We start from the raw sequence: 25,556 nt of genomic DNA, 5'->3' as shown, positions 1-25,556 counted from the left end.
CAGAACAATAAAAGGACTAACACAATACACGTGAGTGGGAGTGCCTGCTATGTTTCTTCTCCATTATGCACGTTGCTGACTTTGGACTGGGTTTTTTTTGTCATGTTCACAAAGTATCCTTGGAGTCTTATTTTATTGAAAATTAGAATAATTTTTCCAAATGCTTTCTTAACATTTAATGGGAATGATGATATATTTTTTCTTTTTAGATCTATTATATTTCCATATTTCTTAAAAACTAATCTTTATTTTTTTAAAAGAAGCCCTACTTGGTCAAAGAGTGTTACTCTTTTGATGATAACTGTAATTCTGTTTGTCAGTATTTTTTTCCATAACCTTGTCACTTAAAAAACATTTAATTTGATTTCACTCATATGTATAATTTAAGAAACAAAAGGGATGAATATATGGGAGGGGGGAAAGGAGAGGGAAACAAGCCATAAGCGACTCTTAAGGACAGGAAAAACAGGGCTGGTGGAGGGAGGTGGTGGGGATAGACTATATGGGTGATGGTATTAAAGAAGGCACTTGTGATGAGCACTGGGTTTTGTATGCAAGTGATGAATCACTTAATTCTGCTCCTGAAACCAGTATTGCACCGTATGTTAACTGACTAGAATTTAAATAAAAATTTGGAAAAAGTATTTAATTTGTTCCTTATTATTCCTAGTGGCTTTTCTAATTTGTTTGGACTAATATTTATCACAGATAGTATTTTATTCTTCATGGAGCCAGCTTTTGGTTTTATTGATTTTCACTCTGTTTTTTTCCCTTTGAAAAAAAAAAAAAGATTTGGGGTTCCTGGGTGGCTCAGTGGGTTAGGCCTCTGCCTCCTGCTCAGGTCGTGATCTCGGGGTCCTGGGATCAAGCCCCACATTGGGCTCTCTGCTCAGCAGGGAGCCTGCTTCCTCCTCTTTCTCTCTCTGCCTGCCTCTCTGCCTCCTTGTGATCTCTCTCTCTGTCAAATACATCAATAAAATCTTAAAAAAATTATTTATTTGAGAGATTGAGCACGGGCATGCATGAGCCCAGGAAGCCGAGCACAGAGAGAGGAAGAGGGTGTATTATGCAGATTCCACGCTGAGCCTGGAGCCCAATGTGGGGATCAGCCTCACAACCCTGAGATCATGACTTGAACATAAATCCAGAGACCGATGCTTAACTTACTCTAGCACCCAGGCACCCCTCCACTGTTATTTTTTTTTAAGATTTTATTTATTCATTTGAGAGATCACATGTAGGTGGTGGGTGGCGGTGGGGGTGGAAACAGACCCCCCGTCAAGCAGAGAGCCCAATGTGGGGCTCAATCCCAAGACCCTGAGATCACGACCTGAGCCGAAGGCAGAGGCTTAACCCACTGAGCCAACCAGGCACCCTTCCACTGTTATTTTTATTAACTTCTGCTTTTACCTTTATTCTTTCCTTCAGTTATCTTTGGTTATAGGATGTTTTTTGTAACTTTTTGTTGAAGATGAGTTTATTGTAAAGCTCTTTATTATGCCCATGTAAGGATATAATTTCCCTCTACTACTACTTTGGCTGCAGAATCAGTATCATGTATCAATATGTGGTGCTTTTTTTTTTTTTTTCTACACAGGCTGCCATTTCCTTTCTGATACCTTCTTTGATCACTTACTTAAAATGTATTTTATTTTTTAATCTTATTTTTTAATAAAGATTTTTATTTATTTATTTGACAGACAGAGATCACAAGTATGCAGAGAGGCAGACAGAGAGAGAGGAGGGAGCAGGCTCCCCACCAAGCAGAGAGCCAGATGGGGGGCTTGATCCCAGGACCCGGAGACCACAACCCAAGCCGAAGGCAGAGGCTCAACCCACTGAGCCACCAGGTGCCCCTTTAATCTTATTTTTATACATACAACAAATGTTTTTAAAAAATCCACAGATTGTAAGTGTAGAGCCCAGTGAATTACCACAAATCTAATGCCCGCATAACTAATACATAGGTCAGAGCAAACACTGGCAGCGCTTCTAAAGCCTCCCTTGTGCTCCTCTCACAATCCGTACCTGTTACTATGCTGGTCATTCATTTGTGTGTAATCAATGGCTTCAAGGGTAGCATTAAGTAGTGAAATGATGAAGACCATCTGGCCCTAAAGGCCTAAAGTATTTGCTCTCTGGCTCTTTACAAGGAAGACTTGCCAGATCCTTGGATTAGTTTATTAAAGTTATTAATGTTGCTGTCATTTGTATCCTGTTTAAAATTAATTTTCCTACTCTAAGGCCAGATAGATAATCTCCTCTGTTATTATCTATTTATTTATTTATTTATTTAGGCTTTCACATTTATGCCTGTTTTAATGGACTTGGTATTTACTTTTGTTTGTTTAGAAATTTTTTTTAAGATTTTATTTATTTTTTTGACAGAGATCACAAGTAGGCAGAGAAGCAGGCAGAGAGAGCAGGGGGAAGTAGGCTCCCTGCTGAGCAGAGAGCCCAATATGGACCTCGATCCCAGGACCCTGAGATCATGACATGAGCCAAAGGCAGAGGCTTAACCCACTGAGCCATGCAGGCACCCTGTTGAGAAATCTTTTTATCATTAGGACATTGCATCTTTTTCAGAACAAGTATAATTTACAGAAATTATAGAAGGCAGCTTTTTATCAAATATCAATGTTTAGCAATGTTTTGTTTTGCCAGAATATTATTTCAGTTGTAAAAACCATCTTCAGTTGCAAAAGGTAATCACAAACCTTACTAGAGGGTGCTTAGGTGGTGCATCCGGTTAGGTGTCTGACTCTTGTTTTTCGCTCAGGTCATGGTGTTGAGGTGGTGAGATTGAGCCTCACATTGGGCTCTGTGCTTAGCCTCTGCCCCTCCTGCTTGTGTGCTAGCTCTCTCTAAAATAAATAAGTAAATCAAGGGGTGCCTGGGTGGCTCAGTGGGTTAAAGCCTGTGCCTTCAGCTCTGGTCATGATCTCAGGGTCCTGGGATAGAGTCCCACATTAGGCTCTCTGCTCAGCAGGGAGCCTGCTTCCTCCTCTCTCTCTCTGCCTGCCTCTCTGCCTACTTGTGATCTCTCTTTGTCAAATAAATAAATAAAATATTTAAAAAAATAAAATAAGTAAGTAAATCTTAAAACACAAAAAACTCTTTGGATTTAACTTGGTTTTATCCTAAGAAGTCTTAAGCTAAACAATATTTTAAGTAGGAAAACATGCACTTTTAAATAGTTTGGTATACTGTTTCTGTAGTTATAAACATATATCAACTGGTTTCTTTTATAGGAAATCTGAATGAGTTTATCACATCAAGCATTACGTAATCCAAGACAAGAGCTAATTACCTTCTAACTATAGTACTCTGTGTAACAATTGCAAATATCAAAGGTATTAGTGGTTAATAATTGCTATAAAATTTAAAACAAAATTTGTTTACTGGATTGTTTTTCAGATTGCAGCTGCTCCTTAGGGATTTCCTGTAAATAAAAGCTCCAAAGCAATTCATGTAGGGCTTAGTTTAGATCAGTACTTTTTTTCTCGTTATCACTCCCCCTCCCACAACCCACCCCCCTGCAGTTGCACCATATTATTAAAAACACTAAGTGCCTGGGATATATGCTTCAGAAGACAGTGATTGAGTAATTTCAATAACGTGAAGTTCTTCATGTAAAAAAGATGTTTTTTTTTAATTTTTAATTTTTTATTATCATAGAATGTATTATTAGCCCTAGGGGTACAGGTCTGTGAATCACCAGGTTTACACACTACAGCACTCATCATAGCACATACCTTCCCCAGTGTCTGTAACCCAAACACCCTTTCCCTAACCGCCCCACCCCCCGCAACCCTCAGTTTGTTTTATAAGATTAAGAGTCTCTTATGGTTTGTTTCCCTCCCGATCGCATAAAAAAGATGTTTTGTAGTCACAATTACTTCAAAAAGTAATTATATCCAAATAACCTGGCATGTTATGCTTTAGCAATTAGAGAACCATGGCTTTGACACCTGACAGTTTATAAGTTATTGAAATGTGAAATGCTAAACGATGTGAACAGCTCTTCTCTCTTTGGAGTGCTGCAAAGTTCCAGGTTGACTTTATTTTTCAGATAACATCTTAAGCCCACTTTATAGCATATTAAGTCATAAAGGACAAATCCAGGGAAGGTAATACCTTTCCTAAGTTACAAAACTGTAGCAAATTAGTACAGTACTCTTTAATACAATAAAATTCTTTGTTGTTGTTGTTGGAGTTATGTATTACTTTAATAATAATTTTCACTCCAAAAATGTCATTTAAGTACCAAACAAAACACTGTGGTTTTTAATGGTGCTTTATAACAGAGCAAGTTATTTTATACAAATCAGTATCTTTTAAAACTGTAAAATTTTTCCTTTTTTAAAGATTTTACTTAGAGAGTGCAAATGAGTGTTCACACAAGCAGGGGGAAGAGGCAAAGGCAGAGGGAGAAGCAGACTTCCTGCTCAGTGGGGAACCTGATGTGGGGCTTGAACCAAAGACCCTGAGATCATGATCTGAGCCAAAGACTGATGCCTAACCAACTGAGCCACCTTGTTGCCCCTATAATTACTCTCTCTCTCTCTCTCTCTTTTTTAAGGATTTCCTAATGCAAGCTCTTTAGGTTTACCGTAGCAAGATAATTATATGTATTTAGGTGGCTCAGCTTTGTTTTGGGGTTAGTCCAAAGCCGGGAAGAGTACTAATGCATGAAAAGCTTTACAGTTCTACATTAAAGGAGATGTAATATGCCAATATGATTTTCTAGGTCCTTTTCAGAAATTGCTAAATTTTCACATAACTGCTAGAATCCTCAGGAATTAGATGGACATTTCATACAATACTACTTTTGGATGATCCCTTTTATTTAGAAATCTGCCACCTCTTTGTTTTGATAAAAAATCATACAGTTTTTCTTCAGCTTATTAAAAAATATCCTACCTAAAATATATTTCTGATTTTTAAATAACAAGTATATTGCCAGCTTGCAGAGATGTGGGGAGTGGGTGTTTCGTGTAACAGCTTTCATCCTCATTTCTCTTACAAACCCTGCCACTGCATTTGGTGTCTTCATGCTCCCTCTTGCCGAAGCTGCCAAGTCTTCAGTCTCAGCATTTAATTGATATATTACCCATTCCATTGTTTCCTGGCCTTTATTGGCATTTGAAGATACCATGCTTGCCGTCAGTCCTTCAAGGTAACTGCTAAGACTGACTCCTTCCATAGTGATCGCAGCTTCTTGAGTCAAAATATTTTTTTCTGGGTCCTGAAGGTGTGCTTTGTGTATAAACTGCAGAAACCGTATTTGTAAGTGAAATATTAGTAGATTTAAGTTCCATCATTTTCTCTGCAGGATCAAGTACAGAGTGTTCTTGCACAAATGTGTTAGTTTTTGCTGCAATATGAGATTTCACAATGGAAGGCAGCCCCCACTCTGTGCTGAGAAGTCTTTGGCTGTACAGCTTTCCAGAGTGATCTGTATGTCTGTCCAGTACATCACCTCCAACCACATTTGGGTCTTCCTGCGTTGCAGCTGTAATAGTTTCCAATGGGTGGTCAAAGGCGTGGTCTGAAGACCAGATCTTCATGGTGCCGGCCACTTGCACAATGTCCCTGGTGTTCACTTTTATTCTTTCTTTTAAAGATTTATTTTATTTATCTGAGAGACAGAAAGAACACGAGTGAGAGGATGGAAGGAGGGAAAGAATCTCAAGCAGAACCACTGAACACAGACCCCAACGTGGACCTGATCCCACAACCCCGAGATCATGACCTTAGCCGAAACCAGGAGTCAGACGCCTAACCAGCTCTGCCACCCAGGCGCCCCTTATTTCTCATTTCTTACCACACCAAGGATGTCCCCTTCTATCCCTTCTTATCTAAAGTTTTTCTTGTTTCTGTGAGTGTCTATTAAATTTTATTCAGTGGTTTTGAACATCTATTGAAATCATATGATTTATCTCCTCTATTTTCTTAGTTGGTAAATTACATTAATTTTTAAATGTAAAACAAACTAGATATTCTTGAAACTGAGCTGGGCCATGGTATTCTTTCTATATATTCCTGGCTTTAGTTTGATAATACTTTGTTTTGGATTTTTATATTTGTGTCCTTCATGAGAAAGACAGACCAGTAAGTGTTTTGGGATAGAGAGGGGGCAGAATATGTTCTTGTTACAATTTAGTATTTAATATCAGGAATATGTTGAATATATAACATGAATTTGGAGTATTTCCTCTTGCTTTCTCTACAGGATCTTTTCGTTTGTTGCTACTTCTTAGGTTTTTCATTCATATGTGAGGACATCTGTGACTGGAGTTGCCTTCATGGGAAGATTTCTTTCTTCCTGTCTCTCTTTTGTTAAGGAAGCTCTTTCCGAACTTGGGGCTTGAACTCACAACCTTGAGATTGAGAGTCAAGTGTTCCATCAATTGAGCCAGCCAGGCACCGACATAGGAAGAGTTTAAATTATAGATGCAATTTCCTTAACAGACATGTGGCATTAGATTTGATTTTCTTTCCTTTCCTTTCCTTTTCTTTCTTTCTTTCTTTCTTTCTTTCTTTCTTTCTGCATGTTTTTGTAGACTACATGTCCACAGTGGAGCCCAGCGCAGGGCTCAAACTCATGACCCTTCGACTGAGACTTGAGCCAGGATCAAGAGTCAAACACTCGGGGCACCTGAGTGGCTCAGTGGGTTAAGCCTCTTCCTTCAGCTCAGGTCATGATCCCAGGGTCCTGGGATCAAGCCCCACATCTGGCTCTCTGCTCAGCAGGGAGTCTGCTCCCTACCCACTCCCACAACCTCTGCCTGCCTCTCTGCCTACTTGAGATCTCTGTCTGTCAAATAAGTAAATAAATAAAATCTTAAAAAAAAAGTTGGACACTCAACCAACTTAGCTACCCAGGTGACCCTAGATTTTCTTTTTTAAAAAGTAAGTTTTGATAAGTAGTTTCTTTCTTTGAAAGTAAACGTTCCCGTCACATTTTCAAAATTATTGGCCCTTAATTTCTTCACTATATTTTCATAGACCACAGAAACTGTATAGAGATGTTGTTTTCATGCCAGATATTGGAGAGTGAACCTTTCTTCTTTATAACTTGATCAGCTTTGGCAAAGAATTGTCAAGGTACAAACTTGGTTTTGTCCTCTCTCTTTATACTATATGTAGATTTTTTAAATTTGTTAATGTCTGATCTGTAACATGTCTTTGTGCATATATTAGCTGTAACTTCCTCTTTTGCTTTAAAAAAAGGTAGATACTTACTGATTTTTTTAACTTCTCTAATATATACTACTAAGGATTTTTTTTTAAAGCGTAACTTCTTAGATGTGTCTTACAGGTTTTGGTATGTTGTATTTTGATAATTCACTTAAAAATGTTCTCTAATCTAGGGGTACAAGAATGTTTCAGTCGGTTAAGTGTCCAACTCCTTGGTCTTGGCTCAGGTCGTGGTCTTGGGGTTGTAGGACTGCGCTGTATGGAGGGCTGCATGCTCAGTGGGGAGTCTGCTTGATATTCTCCCTCTGTCCCTCCCTACCCACTTGCAGGCACATGGGTGTGTTCTCTCTCTCAAATAATAAAGAAATAAATAACCTCTAATCTCTATTTAGAAATATATTTCTTAAATAAATATAACACCACATGTATCTTAATCTGTAAACGTTGTGATGTTTTCTGGTTAATCTTTTTCTTACTGATATATTAAACACTGTAAAAAGAATGTTCTCTGTATGATATCAAATCTTTGAAGTTGTAGAAATCTGCTTTGTGTCCCAAACTGGTCAATTTAAGTACAGAGTATGTGTGGATCTGAAAAGTGTGTGTGTGTATGTGTGTAAATATATTTTGCAGTTTGGGACTACATTTTCCCTGAAGGTAATTACTGTTTCATTTCTCTCTGGCTGCTTTTAAGGTTTGCCATTTATATTCAGTTTTTCTCATAGTTTTTATATCTCTTCTGAAAACTCTCAATCTGTCCATCTTTTTCACTTTATCATTTTTTAAAAAGATTTTATTTATTTATTTGATAGAAATCACAAGTAGGCAGAGAGGCAGGCAGAGAGAGGGAAAAGCAGACTCCCTGCTGAGCAGAGAGCCTGATGCAGGGCTCGATCCCAGGACCCTGGAATCATGACCTGAGTCTAAGGCAGAGGCTTTAACCCACTGAGACACCCAGGTGACCCTTCCCTTTATCATTTTTTTTTAAATTATAGTTGACACACAATGTTACGTTAGTTTCAGGCATACAATATGGTAATTCAACAAGTCTTTTTCTTTATCATTTTAACCATAGTCATTAAATATGTCAGATAATTCCAATATCTGGAGCTCCCTGTGTCCTAAGCTTAAATTTTTATTTATTTATTTATTTATTTATTTTTTTAAAGATTTTATTTATTTATTTGTCAGAGAGAGAGGAGCGAGAGTGAGCACAGGCAGACAGAGTGGCAGGCAGAGGCAGAGGGAGAAGCAGGCTCCCTGCCAAGCAAGGAGCCCGATGTGGGACTCGATCCCAGGACGCTGGGATCATGACCTGAGCTGAAGGCAGCGGCTTAACCAACTGAGCCACCCAGGCGTCCCCTAAGCTTAAATTTTTAGAAGAAATATATTAGACCATTCATTCGGCAAATATTTTTGGAACACCTTTCATGGACTGTTTTAAGTGTTTGGAATATATACTATAAACAAAATAACCTGCTTTTCTGAACCTGTTTGGAACCTGGAGAGTTCTACATGGACATGCTGAATTACTTTTTGCTTTTTTTTTTTTCCTGAATTACTCTTAATAGACTGCTATGAATTGAGTTTGCAAGTGTTTTATTTAGAATATATGTATCAAAATTAAATAGGAATTGTTTTTGAACAATATTTTGTTACTAAATTTATAATGTTCCACAGATTTTTTTATGGTATAGAATGTTTAAATTATATGGGTTGTTGGGGGTTGCCTAGTGGCTCCATCAGTTAAGCGTTTGCTTTTGGCTCAGTTCCTGATCTCGGGGTCCTGGGATCGAGCCCTTCATTGGGCTCCCTGCTCAACAGGAAGTCTGCTTCTCCCTCTGCCCCTTCACCTGCCCGTGTGTGCTCTCTCTCTTGGATAAATAAATCTTTTTTTTTAAATTTTTTTATTTTTTATAAACATATATTTTTATCCCCAGGGGTACAGGTCTGTGAATCACCAGGCTTACACACTTCACAGCACTCACCAAAGCACATACCCTCCCCAATGTCCATAATCCCACCCCGTTCTCCCAAACCCCATCCCCCCAGCAACCCTCAGTATGTTTTGTGAGATTAAGAGTCCCTTTGGTTTGTCTCCCTCCCAATCCCATCTTGTTTCATTGATTCTTCGCGTACCCACTTAAGACCCCATGTTGCATCACCACTTCCTCATATCAGGGAGATCATATGATACTTGTCTTTCTCTGCTTGACTTATTTCACTAAGCATGATACGCTCTAGTTCCATCCATGTTGTCGCAAATGGCAAGATTTCATTTCTTTTGATGGCTGCATAGTATTCCATTGTGTATATATACCACATCTTCTTGATCCATTCATCTGTTGATGTACATCTAGGTTCTTTCCATAGTTTGGCTATTGTGGACATTGCTGCTATAAACATTCAGGTGCACGTGCCCCTTTGGATCACTACGTTTGTATCTTTAGGGTAAATACCCAATAGTGCAATTGCTGGGTCATAGCGCAGTTCTATTTTCAACATTTTGAGGAACCTCCATTCTGTTTTCCAGAGTGGCTGCACCAGCTTGCATTCCCACCAACAGTGTAGGAGGGTTCCCCTTTCTCCGCATCCTCACCAGCATCTGTCATTTCCTGACTTGTTGATTTTAGCCATTCTGACTGGTGTGAGGTGGTATCTCATTGTGGTTTTGATTTGTATTTCCCTGATGCCGAGTGATATGGAGCACTTTTTCATGTGTCTGTTGGCCATCTGGATGTCTTCTTTTCAGAAATGTCTGTTCATGTCCTCTGCCCATTTCTTGATTGGATTATTTGTTCTTTGGGTGTTGAGTTTGCTAAATTCTTTATAGATTCTAAACACTAGTCCTTTATCTGATATGTCGTTTGCAAATATCTTCTCCCATTCTGTCAGTTGTCTTTTGATTTTGTTAACTGTCTTTTAATATAAATAAATAAATAAATAAATAAGCATGGGTTGTCACTTAGTGTTGGCTAGATTTTAATCCTGAAAAATATCTGAAATTGTTTTTTTTTTTTTTCCCATGGTAGATCTTCAAAATCTTCAATTGATTTTTAAATATTTTTAAGTCCTATTTTTGGTTATTGGACTATACACTGATTTTCTACCTTTCTCTTAAATCTATTTTGGTAGTTCCTTAATGTTTCAGCCCAAAGCATTGGTTTCTTTTGGGATATCATATACAATATTTTCTTTAGGAAAACAAAATATATTTCATGGAGATTTGAGTGTATCTCCTATATTTTCATAGATATATGACTGCGTCTTAAAAGTGTCCTCATGGGGTGCCTGGGTGACTTAGAGGGTTAAGCCTCTGCCTTCAGCTCAGGTCATGATTCCACGGTCTTGGGATCAAGCCCCACATCAAGCTCTCTGCTCAGCAGGGAGCCTGCTTCCCCTTTCTCTGCCTGCCTCTCTGCCTACTTGTGATGTCCTCTCTGCCTACTTGTGATCTCTCTCTCTCTCTCTCTTGCTTTGTTAAATAAATAAATATAATATATTTTTAAAAAGTGTCCTCGTATTTATAGTTGTATTTTCTTCTTTTTTTTTTTAAATTTATTGATTTCACAGAGAGAGTGCAAGCAGGGGGAGCAGCAGAGGGAGAGGGAGAAGCAGGTTCCCCACTGACCAGGGAGCCCAATGTGGGGCTCGATCCTAGGACCCTGGAATCATGACCCGAGCTGATGCTTGATGTACTGAGCCACCCAGGCACCCCTATAGTTGTATTTTCTTTAAGTGATTGTCTTTTCAGATATTTGGTGCCAAAAAAGATAAATGATTTCTTTCTCTTCTTGAAGAATCATCATTGCTCATTTCATTCTTTTAGCCTTCAGTGTTACCTTATCTGCTGTGAATTACGTTAAACTACTTTAATATTGCTTATCTATTTTTTAACGTTTTTTTATTCATTTGAGAGTGAAAGAAGAGTGGGGGAAGGGCAAAGGGAGAGGAAGAAGAAGACCCTACTGAGCAGGGAACCTAACATGGGGCTTGATCCCAGGACCCTGAGATCATGACCTGATCCCAAGGCAGATGCTTAAGTGATTGAGTCACCCAGGTGCCCCTATTTTGCATATATATTTTTTGCAGTATATTTGATATTTGCCCTTTATTTTGTTTTCAAATTTTTTTGATATTGCAAATAATTGGTTTTGTTTTCAAATCAGTTATGTCACCCATTGGTAAGAAATTTAGCATATTCATATACCATTTTATAGTTTAGGTTTTTTGTTTTACAGTCTTGTTTACTGTATATCCTAGTATAACATCATTAATGTTTTGTGTGTTCTGTGTCGTTTTAATTTTTGTCATACACTCAGTTTCTCATTGCACTGCTGGTCAAATTTACTTTCTTTTTTTTTTTTCCTAATTTGATAAATTGTTGGTTTCTAGTTTTGATTATGAAGACATTAATGTTATAATAGTCTATATTTCTCTGTTAACACATCTTTATTGAGTAATGTTTTATTATCAGGTTCTTTTGATTGTCCATTTCTTCCCTTTCATCCAAACTAGAAAAGAATGTCAGAATGATATTGCATTTCCACATCACTTCTAAATAAGTGCCTTGGTTTTGCTATTGTATTTCAGAATCTTTTGTTTTAGTCTATTGGTTTTATGAATAGTATATCATCAGTTTTATGCCAGGAACTTACTGTGTATTATAAGTTCCAAAAAGTATTTTTTTGTCAGTTAATTGAGGTAAGCTGTATATAACTTAAGTGTCAAGCTTGATGAATTTTTATATGTGTGTGTATGTGTGCACACGCATGCACACACACCCCTGTGTAATTGCCACCCAGTACCCAAGAAGTTTCTCTGGTCCTTGAGGTTCATCTTACCTTGACATCTCTTATCATTGATTAGTGTTGCTTGTATATCTGGATTCCACTCAGTATCGTATATGTGAGATTCATCCATTTTGCCGAGTGTATCAGTTTTTCTTTTATCTTCGTTATGTATTCCACTAATAGCCATACTGCAGTTTTATTTCTCCATTCTGTTGATGGGCTTTTGGACTGTTTCCAGGTTTTGGCTAATAAATCAAACTGCTCTGATTATTTCCTATAGACCCTTTGGTTGACAAAGGGTATATAACTAGGAGAGGAATTAATACAATAGCTTTAAATAGAAATTCCTTAATATTTCCCCAAGGTATATGTACTTGCTTATCCTCCCACTGGCAAGGTATGAATGTTCCAGTTGTTTTCACATTTTTGCCAGTATCTCTATTTGGTATTTTCTGAGTTTTTCATTTCAGACATCCCGGTGTGTATGTCATTGTGGTTATCATGTGAGAGTTAGGTTCGGGGTAGGTGGTAGGTACTAGATGGGATATGAAGGAGCTTCTGTTTCACTAATGTTTTATTTATTGATCTAAATGCTAGTTTTATGCATGTGTTCACTGTGTGAAACTACATGGAGCCTTTGTACTCCAAGGTTCACTTTTGTGTTATTTTTAAGTATATTCATACTTCAACAAATTTACAAAAATCAGAGTTGACAATGACAAATTGTTAATCTAAAGAAGTCTCGGGGCGCCTGGGTGGCTCAGTGGGTTAAGCCGCTGCCTTCAGCTCGGGTCGTGATCTCAGGGTCCTGGGATCAAGTCCCACATCGGGCTCTCTGCTCAGCAGGGAGCCTGCTTCCTCCTCTCTCTCTGCCTGCCTCTCTGCCTACTTGTGATCTCTCTCTGTCAAATAAATTAAAAAAAAAAAAGATTTTAAAGAAGTCTCAAGGATATCATTAAGCTAAAACCAAGAGTCAGAATAACGTTAATTTTTTCATATACAGAGGTCAGAATTCTTCAGCATGTTTCCTTCCTTTTTTTTTTTTTTTTTTTTTGCTTAGGAGAGAAAGAGACTACACACATAAGCACATGCATGATTAGGGGATAGAGAATCTCCAGTGGACTCCCCATTCAGCATGGAGCCTGATGCGGGGCTTGATCTCACGACCTGAGATCATGACATGAGCCAAAATCAAGAGTCAAATGCTTAACAGACCCATCCACCCAGGCTCCCCTAAATTGAACACTTGTATATTTCACCATTAAGTGTAATATTTGTTGTAGGTATATATGAAAGTCCATTATCACACTAGGGAAATTTCTAGTTTGTCACTAGTTGTTTTTTGTTTTGTTTTGTTTTTTAATTACGGTTTTGGGTATATACTCAGATGATCATATTGTCATCTCTTAGTTCTTAAGACTATTCATTCTTATTTTTATTTCCACCTTCAGAAAATTCCTTCATGGCCTGTTCTTCTGTTTTCCATTTACAAAGTGATTTTTTCACACCTTGCATTCTTGATTATTGTCAGTCTCTTACTTCTCTGAGAGCTTTCTGATTCATTGTTGGTGATATCAAATGCTACCAAATTATGTTTGTCAAATCTTTATTTTCATTCTATACCTATAGTATTATATTTCACATTTAAGATGTATCTTGTTAAAATACAGTGTCCAGTTTATTTTTTTCCTTGCTTATTTTGTGATACTTGTGTTTATGCAGCTGTTTGGGCATATTCTCTGAGGAAATTTCTTTCTGCCCATGATTGGTGGCCATGTTCTCTCACTCTCTGTCCACTTATCAATTCCCTATTTGTTTCACAGCTTTTGCAGTAGTAGTTTATCTAAGCGGTGTTCTTTGTCCTTTAGCTTTCCTTTTACTTTTTTGGGAGAATTGGTCTATAAATAAAAACCTAGTTACATAATTTTTATATACTCTCAGATCTCTTCTCTGGCTCCCCTTTCTTTGAAACAGTGAGTCGTAAAGTAGAGACATGCACTCTAGATGACATCCCAAACAATCCAGTTGGTATCTTTTCTGTGTTCTACAGGTATTTCAAGTGTAACAGTTCCAAAATCTTCCCTTCTTATTTTCTACACATCCTAATTGTGGGCTCAAAATTGAAGACTTCGAAACTGGAATGTGTACTGCAGTGGATAAAATATTAATAAATATTAATAAATTAATACAATTTTAAGCTGTCTCTTTACTTTTTAAAGTTGAAGAAGAATAAAGCTTGTCACAAAATATATTGATAATTTATTTCCATAATTCATAAATACAAACTTGTGTAATACTCAGAAATACTCTCTAAGGTTGGTGGTGGTCACATATGTTGGAGACTTGGTGTGAAACTACTCTGTAATCCATTCCATGGCTTGCTTTCTTCGTGGCCCTGTCTGTCCTCACAGCTCCAGCTGCTTCTCAACATTTCCTGTGCTGTTTGCCCTCTGCTCATTTCCCAAATGTGCTAGAGGAGCAGAGGAGCCCTGCCTTCGCATGTACCATGGAGTTGCATGAACAACACAGCATGACCGTTTGTCCCGTAGCTGTTCTTCTGTGAAGCTCAAAATAGAACTAATTTTCTTCCTCATTTATTTTAGTCTGTCTGCTGTGTACTCTCACCTTAGCAATTGTAACATACTACTGTGTGTTTTATTACCATATTATTGCTACTTGAATCCAAGAACAATTTTAATAATTTAGCATTTCTAAGAACTAGAATGGTTCCAGATACAGTGTGTAATTTGATCATTTTTTGCATGAATAATATCTTAAGCAATGGCATAGTATTTCCATTATGGTTTCTCATCTTCCCACAAAGTATAAAGTCAAATGTTTTGCAAACTATTTGGTAATCCTGGTGAGGATTGGTTCCCATACAGCTTTTACCATGTTACCCAATTCTGAACATTTCAGATTGAACAGAAATTCCAGGGGTCAGTGTCATTTAAGGATGTGACTGTGGGCTTCACCCAGGAAGAGTGGTAGCACCTGGATTCAGCTCAGAGGTCCCTGTCTAGAGACATGATGCTGGAGAACTACAGTAACCTTGTCTCAGTGGGTAAGGTCTGGTTTTTTGTAATTCTAAGTAGCATGTTCTCAATCTTTTAACTGTGAAGCATATAGACACTGTAGAGTTGGATGATTTTTAATATTGGAACTGAGTAATCAGTGTTGATTGATCTCTTTTGGGTACCAGGAAGATATTTGTGTTTACCTCTTCAGTGAAATGTTCAATAGCATCTTCATCGAGCAGCTCCAGAAGCTTGCTGCTCTTTCAGAGACCCTGAAAGCCAGGCCTTCTGGTCTGAATCCTGAACACAAAGTATTGTGTTACCAAACCAGAAGTGATCTTCAGGCTAGAGCGAGGAGAGGAGTCATGGATACTGGAGGAAGAATTCCCAAGCCAGAGCTTCCCAGGTGAGTTAATGGACTCTGCACAGATGAACATCAGGGCATTTAGTATTTTCCCATGATTAACCCAGAGGTTGACAATTTCAAGAATATCTCTTTAGATGTCTTAATCCTGGGAACTGACTGGGAATACTGGTTTTTTAACAAATCTCCAGAAACCACTCTTAAAATAACATTTTTTTGATTCACTTTTTTAGTATTTACCATTCTTATATCTGTCAAAAAACCAGTCCTTGCCTACTTTATTTTTACTGTTGTTTTTTTCATTCCTTTGTTTCCCAAAGCAGTTTCAGTTGCCTGCCTTACTGTCATCAGGCATTCTTTCATATGCTCATTTTTTGACTCCAAATAATTTTTGAGTAATTGCTATTATCTATGTGTCAATGAGCTTATACAAATAGCAGTACAGCCAACAAATACATGAAAAGATGGTCAGCATTACTAAACATCAGGGAAATGCAAATTGGAACCACACACCACACCATTTAGAATGGCTAGTACCAAGAAGAGAAGGGATAACTAGTTCTGGGAAGGATGCAGAGAAAAAGGAACGCTTGTGCACTGCTGACTGTGTTGTAAATTGGATCAGCTACAATAGAAAATGGTATAAAGATTGCTCAGAAAGTAAAATATAGACCTATCTTGTATTATCCAGTAGTACCACTTGGGAAGACACCCAGAGGAAATGAAAACAGGCTGTGAAAGAGAGAATATGCATGCTGGTGTTTATCACAGTATGATTCACAATAGCCAGATACGGAAATGACCTTAGGTTCCTGTCAGTGGATGAATAGCTAAATAAGGTAGGTATGTGTGAGTAATGGAATACTATTCAGCCATGAGAAAGGACATTCTGCCCCTTGCAAAACGGGTGAACCTTGAATGCTTTATATCAAGTGAGATAAGTCTGACAGAGAAAGGCAAGTACTGCATGTTGTCACTTGTGTCTGGAATCTAGAAAAGCTGAATTTGTTATAAACATGAGTAATGTGGTGGTTACCCAGAGGAGAGGGAGAGATAGAAGAGATGTTGTTTAAGTGTATAAAAAGTATAATGAGTAGTAAAAAAGCCCTAGAGAGGTGCCTGGGTGGCTCAGTCATTAAGCATCTGCCTTTGGCTGGGGTCATGATCCCAGGGTGCTGGGATCGAGCCCCACATTGGGCTCTCTGCTCAGTGGGAAGCCTGCTTCTCCCACTTCTACTTTCCCTGCTTGTGTTCCCTCTACTGCTGTGTCTCTGTCAAGTGAATGAATACCATTAAAAAAAAGATAAATAAATAATCCCTAGAGATGTTATATATCATATAATGAAAACAGTATTTTGTTACAATAATCAAACTGAGACATTAGAACTTAATTATTCTAATTACTAATAAGAAATGGTAATGATGTAACATAACAGGGTTGCTAATTATTGGTACAGTGGCAATTACACAACATAAAAATGTATCAAATTAACAGATTCTACACTGAAAATTTTTTTTTTTTTAAAGATTTTATTTATTTATTTGACAGAGAGAGATTACAAGTAGGCAGAGAGAGAGAGGAGGAAGCAGGCTCCCCGCTGAGCAGAAAGCCTGATGCGGGACTCGATCCCAGGACCCTGAGATCATGACCTGAGCCGAAGGCAGCGGCTTAACCCACTGAGCCACCCAGGCGCCCTACACTGAAAATTTATGCAGTTTTTTGTCAAATGTAAATTTAAAAGGTGACACTAAAATCATATACTTATGTGTATTAAAGCTCTGTAGTGGTAAAAATTATCCTAGAATTAGAGCAAAGTTAAGTTGACTGTGCTACTCTAAGAAGAGTCTTAGGGAAAACCTTAAGGAGATCTCCATCAAAGCAGCATTTGATTTTTCCCCTCCATAATCCCAAAGGAAAATAAACATCTCGGGGCACCTGGGTGGCTCAGTGGGTTAAGCCTCTGCCTTCGGCTCAGGTTTACTTTGGCTCTCTGCTCAGCGAGAAGCCTGCTTCCACCTCTATGCCTACTTTCGATCTCTCTCTCTCTGTCAAATAAATAAATAAAAGCTTTTTTTTTTTTTTAAAGCAGAATTTGAATGAGATGATTGTGTGAACTGTGAGGATCCTGCTTCTTCACAGAAGGGATAATAGCAGCTACTAAGCCAATGAGGAGGAATGTGTTTGGTGTTTCTTGGGAAACAGGAAAAATAGTCACAATGGCCAAGGGGAATGTTTGATGGGAAGTGGCGCAGGAAATGGTGTCAGGCAGCTGTGGTCCAAAAGAAGAATATCATAAGTCTTACTGAAGTTTTTAATTTTATTCTTACTAGTGTATTTTGGGAAACAAACAATGTCTTACTTATAAGATCTCTCTCACCTCTGTAGAGAAAACGTTGGAAAGAACGTAAGCACTTAAGAGAGTTCACTAGTGGAACCTTTTAAGTTTTCCTGAAGGGTGATTATGGTCATTTAGTCAAAATTGGAGAGGAATGGAGGTAATGAGAAGAGGCTGGATTTTCTCTGTATTTGGAATAACTGAAGAATTAACATTTGTATTGGGGTACCTGGGTGGCTCAGTTGGTTAAGTGTTTGCCTTTGGCTCAAGTCATGATTCCAGGGTCCTGGGATCAAGCCCTGCTTTGGGCTCCCTGTTAAGTGGGGAGTCTGCTTCTTACCCTTCTTCTCCCTCTGCCCCTCTCGCCCTGCTTATGTTCTCTCTGTCTCTGTCTCAAATAAATAAATAAATAAATAAATAAATAAATAAAACTTTAAAAAGAAAAAAAAAAAAGAACTACAAAAGGAAGAGATGATGGCACTTGAAGTATTTAAAGAAATAATGATGAAAAATTCCCAAATTTGGCAAAAAAGATATTCATACCAATGGCATGTCATGATTAAATTTCTGAAACCAAAAGAGAAAAAAATTCTGAGAGTAGAGAGAAACAACTCATTTCCTTTGGAAATGATAGTGAATTCGTCATCTGAAACCATGGAGGCTAGAAGGCAATAATACATTTTTTTTCCGAGTATTGAAAGAAAAGAACTTTCAAACAAAACAGAACTTTGGCTTGTGAAAATACATTCATGAAAGGATAACTGAAGGTATCCTACAATGGAAAAAAAAAGGGAAAATGTTGTTAGCAAACTTATCTTTTAATAATGGCTAGAGGGGGACGCCTGGGTGGCTCAGTTGGTTAAGCAGCTGCCTTCGGCTCAGGTCATGATCCCAGCATCCTGGGATCGAGTCCCACATCGGGCTCCTTGCTTGGCAGGGAGCCTGCTTCTCCCTCTGCCTCTGCCTGCCATTCTGCCTGTGCTTGCTCTCCCCACCCCCTCTCTGATAAATAAATAAAATCTTAAAAAAAATGGCTAGAGGAAGTTCTTTAAATAGAAAGGAAATATCACAAGAAACTGTGGAGCTTTAAAAAAGAAAGAACATTGGAAGTGGCAAAAAAAAAAGGGTAAATATAATAGAGTTCCCATCTAAGGAGTTTCTGAAATCATATTTGATTGTTGATACAAAATTTAGAATATCATGATTTGATGCTCTGTGTGTGGAGGATATGATGTATTTACAAGATAGAATACAGGAATTTAATTGGAATTAAAGTGTTATATTTCCTTGAAGTGGTAAAATGTTCATCCAGGAAGACTGTAATAAATTATATATGTACATTTTACCTAGAAATGGACTTGGAATACTTAGAACAACCACTAAAAAAACAAGGTGGTAAACTTAGAAATACTGTAAGTAAATGAAGACGGAATCTTTTAAGAAGATGTTCAAGTAACCAGTAAGAAAATAAATTAGGAACAGATGAATGAGAAACTGAGAAAACAATAGAAAAATAAAACAACAGACTTAAACATTGACATAGCAGTGTCTACTGTAAATGTAAATGATCTAAACACACCAATTCAGGGCACCTGAGCAGCTCAATTGGTCAAGCGACTGCTTTTGGCTCAGATCGTGATCCCGGAGTACCCGGATGGAGTCCCACATTGGGTTCCAGGCTCCATGGGGAGTCTACCTTTCCCACTGAACTTCTCTCTCATGCTCTCTCTCAAATAAATAAATAAAATCTTTAAAAAATTTTTTAAAAACACACCAATTCAGGTATAGACTGGCAGACTGGATAAAACAAAAAACAAAAGGCAGAAATATGTTATCTACAAAGAAATTCATTTCAAATACAACATAGTGAGTTTGATGGGAAATAGAAAAAGATACAGTGGGGTACCTGGGTGGCTCAGTCATTAAGTGTCTGCCTTCAGTTCAGGTCATAATCCCAGGATCTGGGATCCAACCCTGCGTCAGGCTCCCTGCTTGTTGGGAAGTCTGCTTCTCCCTCTTTCACTCCTCCTGCTTAGGTTCCCTCTCTTTGTGTCTCTCGTTGTTAAATTAATAAGTAAAATCTCTTAAAAAATGAGAAAGAGGAAAATACACTATGCAAACATTAATAAAAAAAACAAGTCTGACTCTATTAATATTAGATAAAGAAGTCTTGAGAGCAAAGGAAATTATTGGAGAAAAAGCAGTATTCCAATGAAAAAGACTGTGATCCAAAATGTGACCCCACCAAACAACAGAAAGAACCTCATAGTACACACATCAAAACTGATTGAGCTGAAAGGAGAAATAAACACATTTTCAATTATATTTGGGGAATTCAGCACCTTACTCTCAGCAATTGGTAGAACTTTCAGACAGCAGATATAAATCAATGGCAGATGTGGAAGAACTGAATGGTACCATCAACCAGTGGGATTGAATGAATATTTGTAGATAGTACCTAGAAGCAGCAGGATATGCATTCTTCTCAAGTGCCTGTGGAGCACTCAGTAAGATACAACATATCCTAGGCCATAAACAAACCTTAGTAAATTTAGCAGAACCCAAATTGTGCTATGTTCTCTTATCATAAGGAAATCAAACTGCAAATCAGTAATAGAAAGGCAGTAGAGGACCCCCCCGGGTGGCTCAGTTTGTTAAAGCCTCTGCCTTCGGCTCGGGGCATGATCTCAGGGTCCTGGGATTGAGCCCGGAGTCAGGCTCTCTCTACAGCGGTGAGTCTGCTTCCCTTCCTCTCTCTCTCTGACTACTTGTGATCTGTATCTGTGAAATAAATAAATAAAATCTTTTTAAAAAGGCAATAGGAAAATACCTAAACATTTCAGAATTAAACAAGACACATGTAAGTAAAGCATGAATGAAAGACATCCCAGAGGAAAATTTAAAAAATAACGCACAGAAATGTCAGGTATTAGTCTCACTGGAGTTCCTTATATGTGATGAGTTCTATTTCTCTTGATATGTAAGTTTTCTTTTTTTGATTCTTTTTTAGTATTTTTACTATGATGCATCTTGGCATGGATCTCTGTTTATCTCACGTGGAGTTTATCTTCTTGAATTTGCATATTATTTTTCTCTTAAGTTTCCAGGGTTTTGCCATCATTCTATTGAATGATTTTTCTCCTCTCACTCTTCCTTCTGTTCTTTTGATATTCCCATTATGAATATGTTGGTGCAGGTAGCACTGTCTTTCATTTGTTTGAGGCTTTCTTTGGTTTTATTCATTATTATTTCTTTTGTATAAATTATATCTATTGATGTATCTTCAAGTTTACTAATTCATCTTCTTTAAGCTTGAATCAACGAATTTATAATTCCTGTCTAATGAATTTACATGCAGATATTATAATTTTCATATTGAGAATTTTTGTTTCATTCTTTGCAGTTTTTTGATGTTCTCTATGTGATGAGGGTGCCATCATTACCTGCCTTTACTTCCTTGAACATGGTTGTCTTTTGGGTGTGTTTGTAAAAGCTGCTTTGAGAAGTGCTAAGTCTGATATCTGGACTCTTTCAAGGGCAGTTAGTTGCCTGCTCTTTCCCCCATATATGTGAAATTTTCCTCTTTGTCTTATGAATCACAAGACAAAGCTTCTTTCTTTCTTTCTTTCTTTCTTTCTTTCTTTCTTTCTTTCTTTCTTTCTTCTTTTTCTTTTTGTTTTCTTTTTTTTTTTTTTGGACAAAAGGGATATTTTAGATATTTTGTACCTAGCCTTATACTGATTCCTTCTTTCTCTGAAAGGATCTGTTGTTATTTTTCCTTGCTTATTTATTTGTTTAATGACTGGGTTGGATTATTTAAAGTCCTTTCCTTCCACAGTGTACATCTCTAATGACTCTTGTCAGAGGGCTCTGGCTTGGGGGCGCCTAGTGTTACTAGGATGACAGATAAGTTTTTCAAAGTGTTAGAAAGGAAAACCTGATGGAACTTGAATGAGAAAAAGATGCACAGTTACAGTCTGTTTCAATATCTCTCTCCTGATAAATAGAAGAACACCGAGTAACCAAATTGACTTAATTGACATTTATAAAATATCCCCCACCCCTACATACAAATAAACCAGTGGAATACACATTCTTTTCAGGAACACGTGAACATAAACCAAGGTAGATCGCATTCTCAGATCTAAAAAAAAATCTCAATTAATTTAAAAGGAGTCAAGTCATATAAAATACTTTTTCTTACCAGAGTTGAGTTAGATCTAGCCGAATTAAAAATCAATAACAGAAATTCCTAAATAGTTAGAAACTTAATGGCACATTTTTACATAACTTGATGGTTCAGAGAAGAATTTGAAGGGTAAATTAGAAACTATTTTAATCTGAAGGTTCATGAAAACAGAATTTGTAGGAAATCAACATATAGGAAATTTTTCTATTGTTAATGAAGTATGTGTATAGTATTTCATTGATTTCATTATTTTCCATATGATCTTTATTCCTTACTTCTCTTACTGTGTTTGGGTTTATTCCTTACTTCTCTTACTTCTTTTGGTTTAATTTTCTCTTTTCTTGGGGTTTTCCTCTATAGAAACTATAATCCTACATATATGCATATGATTTTATTTTAAAATTTTTATTTATTTTGCAGACTACCTTCTTTAGCCGGGGCCTTCCTTGTGATCCATTTCTTCTTTCTTTAGTTTTATTGTCATTTTTTCTGCTCTGTCATCACTGAGCCTTTTTCAATGCTATTTATTAAAATTCCAGTGAAGTCTCTTTTCTCTCTGGGCTCTCTGTCAGTCTTCCTGGACTACTACAACAAAACACCACAGTCTGGGTGACTTAAATAACAGAAATTTGTTTTCTCACACTTCTGGAGTTTGTAAAGCCAAGGTGAAGGTGCCAGCAGTGTTGCTTTCTGGTGAGCCCTATCTCTTCAGCTTGCAGACAGCACCTTCTTGCTGTAGCCTCACATCGCTTTTTTGTGTGTGCACATGGTGGGAGCAAGGATGTTGGTGTCTCTTCAACTTCAAATAAGGGTGCTGTTCCTATCAGATTAGCCCAACACCCTGATGACCTAATTCAACCTTAATTGCCTCCTTAAAGGCACTGTCTCCAGATACAGTCACCTTGGGAATTAGGGCTGCAGCATATGAATTTGGGAGAGGGACAATTCAGTTCATATCTGGCTCCTTGTAATTTAAGTCTGTTCCAAGGTCACATTGTCCTTTTTACAATATTATTCCTCACCTAGATCACTAAGCATTGTGTCCTTAGTTCCCATATACTCTTGGAGTTCCCAGTGGTCTGAATTGTCATGTATCAGAAATGAGATGTCATCTCAGTATTGCCCCACTCATAGTGAGACTTCCCCTTTCTGGGAATGATTCTGTTTACATTTAATCATCTCTTAGTTCCCTGTCTCTTCTTTATGTGTGGTTGCTACAGTATGTAGCTGACTCTTTCAAAGGATGTGGGCTCATTATCAGTTTCTTCTGTATTTAAATGTTTCTTTCCTTAGTGGTGATTTGAATTTAGTAGTACTTTGTATCTCCTAGTTATGCCAAAGTCATGGCTTGTTGGAGGTAATTTTATTTTCTCTCCTTATATTGATCCATACATTTGTTTAGAGGGGAGATGGAGACATTCAGATTTTAACAGGTGCTGTTATTTTTTAGACATCAGAATGCAGATGTTCACGTTGTAATAGGCAGTTTCTGCTCCCTTTTTGTACTGTGCCAGGCTTTTGTTTCTTGTTTTCATTTCTGTGGTTCATATCAAACTCAAGAATAGAAAAAAAAATATGTGCTTAAAATTATTTTCTTCTCTGGAGACTAAAAAAGAAATCCAAGTCAGCTATAATATAGGGCATTTGTATATATATTGCATTCCATAAAAAATGTGTTAATATTTCCATGTAAGGTTAATTTTTCTTATTTTTAGAAATCTGGAAAACTGATCACAAGAAAGAAAGAAGCCACCAAAACCAGCCTAAACATGTATGGGAAGTTGCATTCATCAATAATAAAACACTAGCTAAAGAAAAAGGTAATGTAGTAGAAAAACCACTTAACTTGGACACAAAGTCTTTTTCTTCCAGAAGAACCCTCTGTCAGTGGGACTCATGTGGAGTGAATTTTAGCTGTATTTCAGAATTGCTTATCAATAAGAAAAACTGTTTAGGAAAAAAGACTGATGAATTTAATGCCTGTGGGAAATTGCTACTCAGTATTAAACGTGAGAAAACTCATACTAGAGAGAAAAGTGAATTTTTTTAAAATGGGAAAATGTTGAGTCATGATGAGGACCCTATTCATCCTGAGAAGATCCAAATGTTAGAGCAAAATTTTGATTATAATATTTACCTGTTGGGGATCGCCTCCGGCCGGGAAACTCCCCGCCATTACAAGATGGTGCTTGGCTCACTGCCAGCAAAATATGGTGCAAGTAAACAATGAACTTTCTGGTGAAGCCCGCCTAAAGGAGGATATAGTCATTGGCTGTTTCAAATTTAATCAGCATAGTAACAAGACTCTCATTGGCTCTCCCTATTGCTTGGCCCCTTATTGGTCACCCTGCCACATATAAGCTAAGGAAGTTGACGAAATAAAGGGGAATGAAGCATTAACACCGAACCAGGCTTCTTGTCGTCCTTGCGGGTCGAGGGCGATATTTATCAAGAAACCTTCCTTGAAAAGGCAATATTTAGTACGTACGAGAGAGATTGCAGAAGGTAATGATTGTGAGTGTAATGAATATGGGAGAACCTTGTTTGATAACTCCTTCTTAGTCCATCGGATAAATTCCTCAGAGGAAAATCACTGTGGATTTAGTGGTTGTGGAAAATCCTTATGTATAAAGTCAACCCTTTTGAAACATCATGGGGCACATATGAAACACTATGAATGTAATCAAAGTGGGAATGATTTCGGGAGGAATTTATGCCTTTCACAACTTCAGAAACCTCATAAAGGAGAAAAACACTTTGAATGTAATGAATGTGGGAAAGCGTTTTGGGAGAAATCCCACCTCATTTGACATCAGAGGATACACACAGGAAAGAAACGCTTTCAGTGTAATGAATGTGGAAAAACTTTTTGGGAGAAGTCAAACCTCACTAAACATCAGAGCTCACACACAGGAGAGAAGCCCTATGTGTGCAGTGAATGTGGGAAAGCCTTCAGCCACAAGTCAGCCCTCACATTACACCAGAGAACACATACAGGTGAGAAGCCCTATCAGTGTAATGCATGTGGGAAAACTTTTTGTCAGAAGTCAGACCTCACTAAACACCAGAGAACACACACAGGACTGAAAGCCTATGAATGCTATGAATGCGGGAATTCCTTCTGTATGGATTCACACCTTACAGTACACCAGAGAGCTCATACAAGTGAAAAACCCTTTGAATGTCCTGACTGTGGGAAATCTTTCTGTCAGAAGTCACACCTTAGACAACATCCAAGAACTCACATAGGGGATAAACCCTATGAATGTAATGCATGTGGGAAAACATTCTACTACAAGTCAGTTCTCACTGGCATCAGATAATTCATACAGGGTTGAAACCTCATGAATGATTTGAATGTGGGAAAACCTTCTGCTTGAAGTCTGACCTCACAGTACATCAGAGAACTCACACAGGGGAGAAGCCTTTTGCATGTCCTGAATGTGGGAAATTCTTCAGCCATAAGTCTACCCTCTCTCAACATTATAGGACACATACAGGGGAGAAACACTTTGAATGTCACGAATGTGGGAAAATCTTCTATAATAAATCATACCTAACTAAACATAATAGAACACACACAGGGGAGAAGCCCTATGAATGTAACAAATGTGGGAAAACCTTCTGTCAGAAGTCTCAGCTCACACAGCACCA

The 25,556-nt window shown here is 37.7% G+C and overlaps 1 long non-coding RNA gene and 1 pseudogene across 2 annotated transcripts in view; one reads left to right on the top strand and one right to left on the bottom strand.

Moving 5' to 3' along the window:
• LOC309857458 overlaps nucleotides 1-24,377 on the top strand; it is a 28,105-nt gene extending 3,728 nt beyond the window's left edge. Inside the window, exons 3-5 of the long non-coding RNA XR_014307721.1 lie at nucleotides 14,916-15,060; nucleotides 15,199-15,419; nucleotides 23,618-24,377. This is a non-coding gene — a long non-coding RNA (uncharacterized lncRNA). The remainder of the gene's footprint in view (nucleotides 1-14,915; nucleotides 15,061-15,198; nucleotides 15,420-23,617) is intronic.
• Nucleotides 4,850-5,570, bottom strand: LOC309857460 (PRELI domain containing protein 3B pseudogene; annotated as a pseudogene). Its single transcript has 2 exons — nucleotides 5,346-5,570; nucleotides 4,850-5,272 (listed from the first exon to the last, which is right to left on the bottom strand). The product of its transcript is annotated as a PRELI domain containing protein 3B pseudogene (transcript).
• Nucleotides 24,378-25,556: the final 1,179 nt, after the last annotated feature.

Source organism: Mustela nivalis (genome assembly GCF_964662115.1).
Source record: "Mustela nivalis genome assembly, contig: HAP1_SCAFFOLD_738, whole genome shotgun sequence".
Taxonomy (NCBI): domain Eukaryota; kingdom Metazoa; phylum Chordata; class Mammalia; order Carnivora; family Mustelidae; genus Mustela; species Mustela nivalis.
Note: the sequence above shows the minus strand (reverse complement) of the source record. Positions and strands in the feature narration are given on the sequence as shown.